General features: G+C 35.2%; 1 long non-coding RNA gene across 1 annotated transcript; it reads right to left on the minus strand.

Annotated features, from left to right (window-relative positions):
* Nucleotides 1–3,949: 3,949 nt before the first annotated feature.
* On the minus strand, nt 3,950–5,264 carry LOC127092563 (uncharacterized). The gene is made up of 3 exons (XR_007792212.1): nt 4,941–5,264; nt 4,720–4,832; nt 3,950–4,570 (listed from the first exon to the last, which is right to left on the minus strand). It is a non-coding gene; the product is annotated as an uncharacterized LOC127092563 (long non-coding RNA).
* Between the last annotated feature and the right edge of the window lie 4,913 nt (nt 5,265–10,177).

Here is a 10,177-nt window from a genome sequence, read left to right on the forward strand (position 1 = left end):
GAGAAGAAAATCGGAGCTAGGGTTTCGGTGGTGCGTTGGTGCCCTTCCAACCATTTGATCTCATTTGAATGTTTTAATCTTAGCCTTTGCTTCTCATTACCAAGCGTGTACACGCGTTGACTGCGATGCATGGTGGAGCGCGTGCTTGTGGCCATCAAATTTGTCACCTCAATTAATGAGGGAGATCTGATGGCCCATGTTTTTTCTATTTTCCTTTTATTTTCTGATTTTCCTTTTAATCCTTTTATTTTATTTTATTTTATTTTATTTTATTCATAGAAATTTCATTACTAATCCAAAAAATATGGGACTTTCACCAAATATCTTTAAATATTTTCCTCTTCCATATTTTGAATTAAAATCATTTTTTGGATTAATTTTGATATTTTTTGTGAATTAAATGATTTTTGACTTGTTTTTAAATACTTTAAAATACTTATGACTTTCCAAAATTCTAAAAAAAATTGTCTAAGGTTCTTTGACCTTGTTTGACCTGGGATAAATCCCTTGGCCATTTATTTGGTAATTTGAAGGGATTTGAGGTTTTGTTCATTTAAAAGTGCATTTTAGTTCATTTTAAAATTGATTTTTAATTGATTAATTGTTTAAAAACTTGTGTTGAGCCATTCAAATGATCTTGTGATGTTTGACTTTCTGTTGGGCATTGGTCATGGTTGATTTGACTTTTGTTTGACCAATACTATTGGATTTAGGAGGTTGATGAAATGTACATTTCATCCCCTAAAATGAATGAATAGTATTGATCAGATGAAATTCCTTATATGATCAATTTGGGTTTCTATTTCCCCTTCCCTCTTCATCTTCACCCCTAATCCATCATTGACCAATGAATTCTCTACATGTCTAATGCTAGTTGATTCATCAATGACCTTGTGTCAGATGAATCAACATGAGCCTGACTGAGATAGGTCCCTCCCATTTTTTAGTGTGTGGTATGTTTTAGGAGTTTGGTTCTTAGTACCAAATCTCTAGCATGCATTAACACCTATATTTTTATTGCCCAACCTCAGATAGTTGTGACTTCTACATAAGTTCAATTACGATTGCTTAACATAGAGCTAAATTTATCCAAAAAGGCATAACATTCTTGTAAGTGAGATTGTAAGTCTCTCATTCTTCATGGCATTGTGTGAAAACTTGATATTTTTTCCTTTCATGAGAGCTAGTAGCATACTTGTTGATTTATCCAAGTTGGAACCCTTCCCATGGATGATGTCTTGGTTCATGTATTCATACTTGTGAATGAATGGTTGAGTGTTCTCCAAGGAATGACTTAAACAATTGAACTTTTCACTAACCTTTGACTAACTCTTTATTAATGTTGCTTTACTTTCAAGTCATTTACTTAATGCACTTTAAATTTCAGTACCTTTATCTTTTGATTGCCATTTACATTTCATGCAACTTGTTTATGTTTCAGTCCTTTTTACTTTGCTCACTTGAGCCATATCTTGTGATTGTATATTGTGTACTTGTGATTTTGTTTTTGTTTGTGGTCTTAGGACCTTAAAAATACCTAATAACAACAACAAAAAACTAAAAAACATCTTGGTGGACTGTTGGATTTGATCTAAACTTTTGGACTTAGGATAGGCAACTTCCCTATGCTTTAAGGACTTGGACGATGCCACTATCTGAGACTGAGTTATCCCTGACTGTGCCTTTCATCTAAAGCAAGCCCTGAGTGCTTATGGGTCATCCATTATGTGATCTCCATGTTTAAGTGGTTATTTTGAATTTATGATTGATATATGATGATTGTTTCTGAGTTTACCATAAGGATTGTTTTCATCTGATACATTGAAAGATACTGAAGACTTCTAGCTATTGGAGTGCTTGCTTGGATATTGTGGCTATCTTTATTTGATGCCTTGGTCCTCATATGGTTTGCTTGGATATTGCTTATTCTTGTTGCTTGCTAAAGTCCAAAGGAAAACCGATTTCTATCTGACATTCTTGTTTTGTGGATTGCATCCCATTGGTCAGATCTTTTCAACTCTTAACTTTTAATTTTTGTTTAGGATAGGCCCTCCATCTCCTCCCACTTCTTTAATTTTAAAATCCCTCCCTCTTTTCAAAAACCTTCTTTGCTTGTGATTTTAAACTTAGACATGTTTTAATGACTAGAAACTTTGGCCTTATGCCATTGAATTTTTAAACTTTTTCTTAAATCAAACTTGTGAACGAACTTAATCATATTGACTTTAATTTCAAAAAGACAAAAATAACTAACAACCCCATTCAAATTTTTGGCCTTTTGTTCCTTTTCTTTTAAACTTTTGATTAAAATCAATTCACTAACTTCTTTGAAATTTTTAACACGAACTACGAGGTTTCGATCCCTCATTTTTTATGTTGGTACGTAGGCATAAGACCGAAGGTCTTGTCAAACACAAAAATATAATTAATGAATTCGTTTCTCATCCCCTCACTCTATATTTTTACCAAACACCATTTTGACCAAAACACTTGCACAAAAAAAGGGCTCCCTAGGATACTTTGGATGCTAACACCTTTCCTCTCTGTAACCAACCCCCTTACCTGTAATCTCTGACGTTTTATTAGTTTTGATTTGAAAACTTATTATCTTTGGGTTTTGTTCATACTTTTTCCCTTTTCCTTTGGAAACAATAAAAGCATGGTGGCGTCTCTGGTTTTATTGACGTCAAGTTTATCCATAGCTTGATGGTCATGAATTTACCGCTACAAAGTCACACCTTGATATTCATATGTGCATTCAAAACCTAATTCATATCTGGCTATTCATGGAACATATGTTTGACCTCATGAGATTTCATTTGTGCATCTAAACCCTAATTTTGGGGTCCTTGTGTTGGGATGTGTTTATAAAGTTTCATGTTTGGTTTCAAAACCTTGATTAGGGGGTATGCATCATGAAACCCAAATCAAGGATGCATGGTCTTGTGGGCCACTTTTGATTTGAACTTTGATTATGAATTGGCTGAAAACCTAGCTCATTAGGAAGAGGTTCTTAACCATCTTGTTATGCATCATGTCATGCATTAAAATTGTTATTGTGCATGCGATTAATTCATCTAACCTACATGTCCACTTGTTTGGGATTTCATCTGGTCAAGGTTTTGTTATTACATCCATTCATATGATGTTTTCAAGATCTTAAGTCTTTGATTCATGGTCATTTGCTTCCATCCATATGGTGTTGTCAAGATCATCAATCCTTGGTCATTAATTCTTGGATTCATGCTTGCATCAATGCATTGGTCTTTTGGGTCCTTGGATTGTCTTTAATTCATTGAGTTTCGTAAGGTATTATAAGTCATTCATTAATGGTTCATCTATGAATTTTAGTCCATTAAGTTAAGGTTCATTCATTTTGCTTAGCATGTGAACATAAATCATTATTTCATTTAAACCATGTCATATTCCTTAAAAACCTTGCTTACATTACAAGTCATCTACACAAGTCCATTTTACATCATAGTTTCTAACCTATAGTTAACTTTGGTCAACTATTTGACCAACTAGCCGACCAAAATCAACCATTTTCCTTAAAAGTCCTTAAGTCATCTTGATTTTTAAATTCTCACTTGATCCAATCCACATCATGTTAATTAAACCTAGACCTAACATTATTTTTATTTCACAAAGCAACATTCAATTTCATAAACCATTCAATATAATACAAATTCACTACATCCCATAATCCAATTTCATTCACAATTAACATTCAATCAATTTTCCCATTCAAATTTCAATCCACATTTCAACTTGTCCATAATTCAACATTCAAAGAAAGAGTAACATAAGAAAGAGTAACATAGCATTCAATACACTTTCCATTCAAATACAATTCCCCTACAATTTTCAAACTTTCATCTATAAATAACTTTCCAAATACCATTCAATGCAATCAAAACACACATTCAAATTTTTCCACAACTATCCAAACAATTAACAACATCCATCCACATTCAAACTTTCATTCAATACAATCCAATACACTTTCCGTACGAATTCAATTCAATAAATATTCAATTCATTACATGACCCCATTTAAAATCTTATAAACCTAATAAACAAGTTCTACAACTAATCTAAAATCAATCACAAGTCTACACAGTCCATGAACTCAACACACTCCAGCTAATATGTCTCACTTCAACAAAGCCCTGTTGACATCTTCCAAGCAACATCTCATGATAGAAAATCAACAAAATTTTCCACCTGCATAACTCAGTAAAACACATCACCCTGCAAAACTCAACCAATGCAACACACCAAATCAGACTTAGCCCTCCCATTTCAACTAACACTTAACCCTGCACTTGTTTTAAACAAAACAAACCAAGCTCTTTCATTCGAATAGCCCAGCACACTGAGCACAAACATTCCACCTGCAATCCATTTAACACAATATACCAAGTGAAAAATTCAAAGCAAATTCCACCATGCACCTGTTTTAAACAAAACACACCTGTCAAGTTCATAATGCATCGACCTACAGAACACCAAAGCAAAGTTCTTTCATTCTGAATACACAAGTGAAAGCTCCATCATAACATTCACCCTGCAAATTCATTCAGCAAACCATCAATTTGAAGTCCACGATAACAGAAACGCAATGCTCAGAGAATCAAAACCACACCAACTAACTGAATTGAATCACAACTAACTCACTAACCTAGATCTAACACAGTGATTAAACGGTGAACTAACCTAAAGCTTCTCAGATTTAACAGAGTTTGACTCAGTTAAATCGAGATTGTATATAAACAATACTTCACTGCAAATTCTGAGGAGGCTCACTCATTACTCATTTTTTCATTTTCCTGCAATTTTCATAGATTTGAGTCAAACTTCGATTTGAAATCCTCTCAATCCTCTCCCTCAATTCATAACACAAATAAGAAGGAGCATACAGAGAAACAGTTCGATACCTATTTTTCCACCGCGGCAGATTCAAATCCGGTGAGTTTTCTTCTACATTATTGCTTCAATCCACAATCCGTTGTGATTCCACGTTCTTCTCATACCTCACGTGCACAAACAATTTAGTGAGGATTTGAAGCTTTCTCTTGATTTCTAGAATGTGAAAGGGATTGTTGAAGCACAATTGATTCGAATGTTCATCCATGCTCGTGTTGTTTCTTCGTCCGCGGATCATGGAGCTTTCGAATTGAGATTGCAGAAGTGAAGAAATGTGTGAAAGAGATGATGGATCGTTCAAATGTCATTTGCTGAAGCATTGACCTGGTTCGTTTTGATACATAGACCTGGACATGGACCTGGCTTGCGTTTTAGCTTGAGGCCCAAACTTTCTCTTCACACCTCCCTCATCAATGCACACCCATGCTCCATGTTTAAGCCCATTTATCATTCTTAATTTCAATTATTAATTATTCTTAATTAACTCTGATTAATTTTTGATCTCTGATTTTTATACTTTTGTTGTATAAAATAATTTGATAAATTTAGAATTAGGTTAATTAAGTTTAGTTTTCCATCATGTAATATCATATTAATTAATTAGGAAAAATTAGTTCTAACTAATTTTAATTTATCTTGATTTTTAATTCTATATTAACTAATTTTTGCATAATGACCTTATTGTCCATAGGGCTTATAAAGTTTCCAAGATGCATGCTCCCTTAGCTTAGAGTTTGTGTAAATGCAATTGGTTTAATCTGACTGATCATTCATTAGGTTTATTGTGTATATAATTCAATTAATATTTTTTAATCTCACAGATTGTGTTAATCAAAGTTTATTTTGATCAACCAAATCCTTTGCATTATGCTCAATTCCTCAAGTCTATTCAAGTGATCAAAAGACATTTGATTACTTGATAGGGTAAGTCCCTTGTGCTCAAGTTGTACTGGATCTCAGGAGCTTAAGACATCAAGATTAAAATTCAAGTTCAAGACTTAAAAGTCAATATAGGACATTCACATTGCAGACAAAGTGGACTACTATTCAATTACAACAAAGGTGTATCAACCCTTGTCAACCATGATTCAAGTTGTGAGCAATGAGCCTTAATCAATAGAGAAAGGGTGAGAGGGAGCCTTCATATCCTCATCCTGAATATCTTTAGGTATGAGACGAATTACCCAGTTGCTCAGGGTATTCACCTCTATTCATAGACTTTAGTACAATTTGAATCAAATGATTGTCAAGTCTCCTCATACAACAAGCAACGCTGCATCATCAGAATCAAAAATCAGAATCTTCTATCAACACTTGTTAATTATGATAAGAGTTACACGCCCTGAGCCTTAAGTAACAAATAATGATGAGACGGAGCATTCCTACACTTGTCTAGAGTATCCTTGGGTATGGGGCGTAGGCCCCAGTTGCTCAAGGTATTCGCCTTTGTTCATAGACTTTAGTGCAATTCGAATCAGGTAATTGACAAGGTATTCTTCGACAAAGCTCATCAATCATTCAACTCTTCTACACTAGAGCATTGCAATGTTATCACACTTTCCTCTTTGGATCCATTGTCATGATCTCGTCCTTAATGTCCATACATCTTTTGGGATCATTACCTCAGGGTCAGACACCCATCTCCTAATCACTTGCTTCATGCACTGCCTATATAATTACAGACTTTGACATTCTTTTTTCTTGCCCTACAGAGTTTCAGACTTTGGCAAGCTCTCTTTTTTCCTATGGAGTTTCAGACTCTGGAACCTTGCTTTTTGCCTACATAGTTACAGACTTTGGCAAAGCTCTTTTCTCTCTGCCTATAAAGTTATAGACTTTGGAATTCATTCTTTATGCCTATATGGTTACAGACTCTGGCTAATTCTTTTAGTGCCTACCAAGTTTCAGAATGTGGCATCATTTCTCTTTGCCTTTATGGAGTTTCAGACTCTGGCATTCATTCCCTTCTTCCTTGTAAAGTACATACTATGGCATATATCATTGCACTTTTTCCTACAAAGTTGCAGACTCTGGAAAATAAGCATTTCACTGTAAGTTACAGACTTTGACCATTTTGTCTTGCCTATACAGTTACAGACTGTGGCTTTCTCTCATGTTATTCTGTAGGGTTGCAGACATTTACAAGCATCTTTTCCTACCTTGTAGAGTCTCAAAATCTTGAAGCATCCTTGGTTCAGACCATACATTCACAAATTCTTTTTGGCTAAACACCACTCATTATTAATCAAGGAATTTGATTTGCCTCTTGGCAACCTGAAGCTACGCAAAATATGCCCGAACGCATTGCACGCTTAAAGATACAGTAGAGTTGCCATCGAACTTTATTTATCCTAAAAGAGGAAAGGAGAATATCGATAAAACCCAAGAGGAACAGAGAAATGGGTAAGGAAGTCGGCTATGCAAAGGGAAGGTATTATCATCCCTCACATCCATGGTTCTCTATGGGAACCGTTTTGAATGCTCTTTCTTGGATAGATGTTATTATCTTCATGTACATGCAAAATAAAATATGGGTTAGTAAAATAATGCTCGAGGAGGAAAGAAGGGGAGAGGAAATGAGAAATTCAGAGCCTCGTAGTTTGTGTAACTGAAGAAAAAAAAGGAGAGGAAAGAAGGGTGGAAAAAGGTGCTCACCAAGGATTCGCATACCCGGGCGTACATATCCTCATAGTGTAATAAAGAAGTCAGAGCTCCGTAGTTCAGAGGACAAAGACTGAAAGAGGTGATGATTGGGGATGGTGTTTAAACCAAAAGGAAAGGGCTTACCAAAGCACTAGGTCTAACATGGTAAGAAAGAAAAAAAAGGAAATGGTGTCAAAACCAAGAAGAGAAAGATAAAAGTGGTGTCAAAACCAAGAAGATAAAGATAAAAGTGGTGTCAAAACCAAGAAAGCGGGTTAATTATAAAGGCGTGTCCCTAAATTATGGTGTCATAACCAAGAAAGGGGATTAACCATAAAGGTGTGTCCCTGAATTGTGGTGCCAATAACCAATAACAAAAAGATAAAAGTGGTGTCAAAACCAAGAAAGGGGGTTAATCATAAAGGTGTATTCATGAACTGTGGTGTCATAACCAAGAACGGAAAGGTAAAAGTGGTGTGAAAACCAAGAAAGGAAGATAAAAGTGATGTCAAAACCAAGAAAAGGGGTTAACCATAAAGGTGTGTCTATGAATTATGGTGTCAAAACCAAGAAAGGGGGTTAACCATAAAGGTGTGTCCCTGAATTGTGGTGTCATAACCAAGAAAGAAGATAAAAGTGGTGTCAAAACCAAGAAAGGGGGTTAATCATAAATGTGTGTCCCTAAATTGTGGTATCATAACCAAGAACAGAAAGATAAAAATGGTGTCAAAACCAAGAAAAGGGGTTAACCATAAAGGTGTGTCCCTGAATTGTTGTGCCAAAACCAAGAAACGGGGTTAACCATAAAGGTTTGTCCCTAAATTGTGTTTTCATAACCAAGAAAGAAAGATAAAAGTGGTGTCAAAACCAAGAAAGAGGGTTAACCATAAAGGTATATCCCTGAATTGTGGTGTCATAACTAAGAAAGGAAGATAAAAGTGGTGTCAAAATCAAGAAAGGGGGTTAACCATACATGTGTGTCCCTGAATTATGGTTTCATAACCAAGAACAGAAAGATAAAGTGGTGTCAAAACCAAGAACATAAAGATGAAAGCGGTGTGAAAACCAATAAAGAAAGATAAAATGAGCCCTAGGTCTAAATGCAGACTCGTTAGTGAATTGACTAGAATTATACTAAAGTCTATGAACAGAGACGAATACTCTGAGCAATTGCGTCATTCGTCCCGTACTTAGAGATATTCTAGACAAGTGTAGAAAATATTCCCTTTCATAATTATCTATTACTTAAGGCTCATGACATGAAATCCTAGTCAATGGCTGGCAAGTTGTTGAAGCGGATTCCCAAAGATATTTGCGGGGATGAGTCAAATGATTGAGATCTGCTGAGGAAAATGGTAGACCACCGGAATCCTTGTACTTGTTAGGAGGTTGAAGCTTCAAAGTAACATAGACAAGTCCCATAAAGTGACCAAGGGACTTGTGGTCACTTGACAAAGAATGAGGGAATGTGTAAGGTCAAGGGATTTAGTTGATCAAGTAGACCTTGATCAAGCCAAATTAGAGGGAATGATGTGGGTAGAAAAACACAATGCATAATCATATAAAGACTAACCTAGGGTCTCATTATTAGGTAGCCCATGAGAAATCCGTGTGGGTGCAAAGTGTACAATCATATGTCTCATTGTTAGGTAGCCCAAGAGAAAGCCATGTGGGTGTTAAGTATGCTAACCTAATCAGATGAATGCAATACACAAGAGGCATAAAGCAGTTGAAAAAAATCACAAGCTCAAAAGTTCAATAGGAACAGAGCCAAGTCAAAGTGTCCACAAGTGTCCATGGCCAAAGTTACTCCAAGTAAAGCAAATGGTCTAAGGCCTAAGTCCAAAGTCCAAAGAGTCCAAAATTCATCATCACTCTAAGTCAAGCAAAGGTCTTAAGATCAAGTTTATTCATCTAATCATGTTTTGATTTATTGAGATTAACAAGAAGATTAATCAAACAAGATAAGAAGCAACAAATTAACAAGACAAGATGAATAAAGTATGAAATGAAATGATGAATAATAAGACATAAAGGTAAAGTGTATTAAGTAAATGGCATAAAAGTAAATGACATAAACTAAATGACTTGAATTGAAGGGCGAGAATTAAATGGCAAAAAAGTAAAGAGCACAAAGTAATGTTAGGAGTTAGTGGTCAATTAATTGTGTCGGGATAATTTAGCGATATGTTAAGCAATCATAAGTAGGCTTATGTAGAATCTATACCTATCTGAGGCCCGTCAATAACAATGTATGTGTCAGACATGTTAGAGAATTAACACAAAGTTAATCTCCTACGACATGCAACACAATGATCAAAGCAAAAGAAGAGAAGAGATGAAGATAGAAAGAGTGAAGAGGAGGGTTAAGGCAATCACATAGGGATCAATCTATCCACAAATCAAAGGACTCAAAGTATGGCGCATCAAGGGATAACATGTCATTGATGCAAAGTGTTGAAGATGGTTCATGATTATCTATCAATATGTTTGAATCAAAGAAGATTGAATCAACCTCAAGCCCATCTATCAATGATTTGAAAATGGAAGACCTCATCAACCAAACAATCAACTTAGGTCAAAACATCAAGTGAAAAATAAAAAT

Source organism: Lathyrus oleraceus, chromosome 6, assembly GCF_024323335.1.
Source record: "Lathyrus oleraceus cultivar Zhongwan6 chromosome 6, CAAS_Psat_ZW6_1.0, whole genome shotgun sequence".
NCBI lineage: Eukaryota > Viridiplantae > Streptophyta > Magnoliopsida > Fabales > Fabaceae > Lathyrus > Lathyrus oleraceus.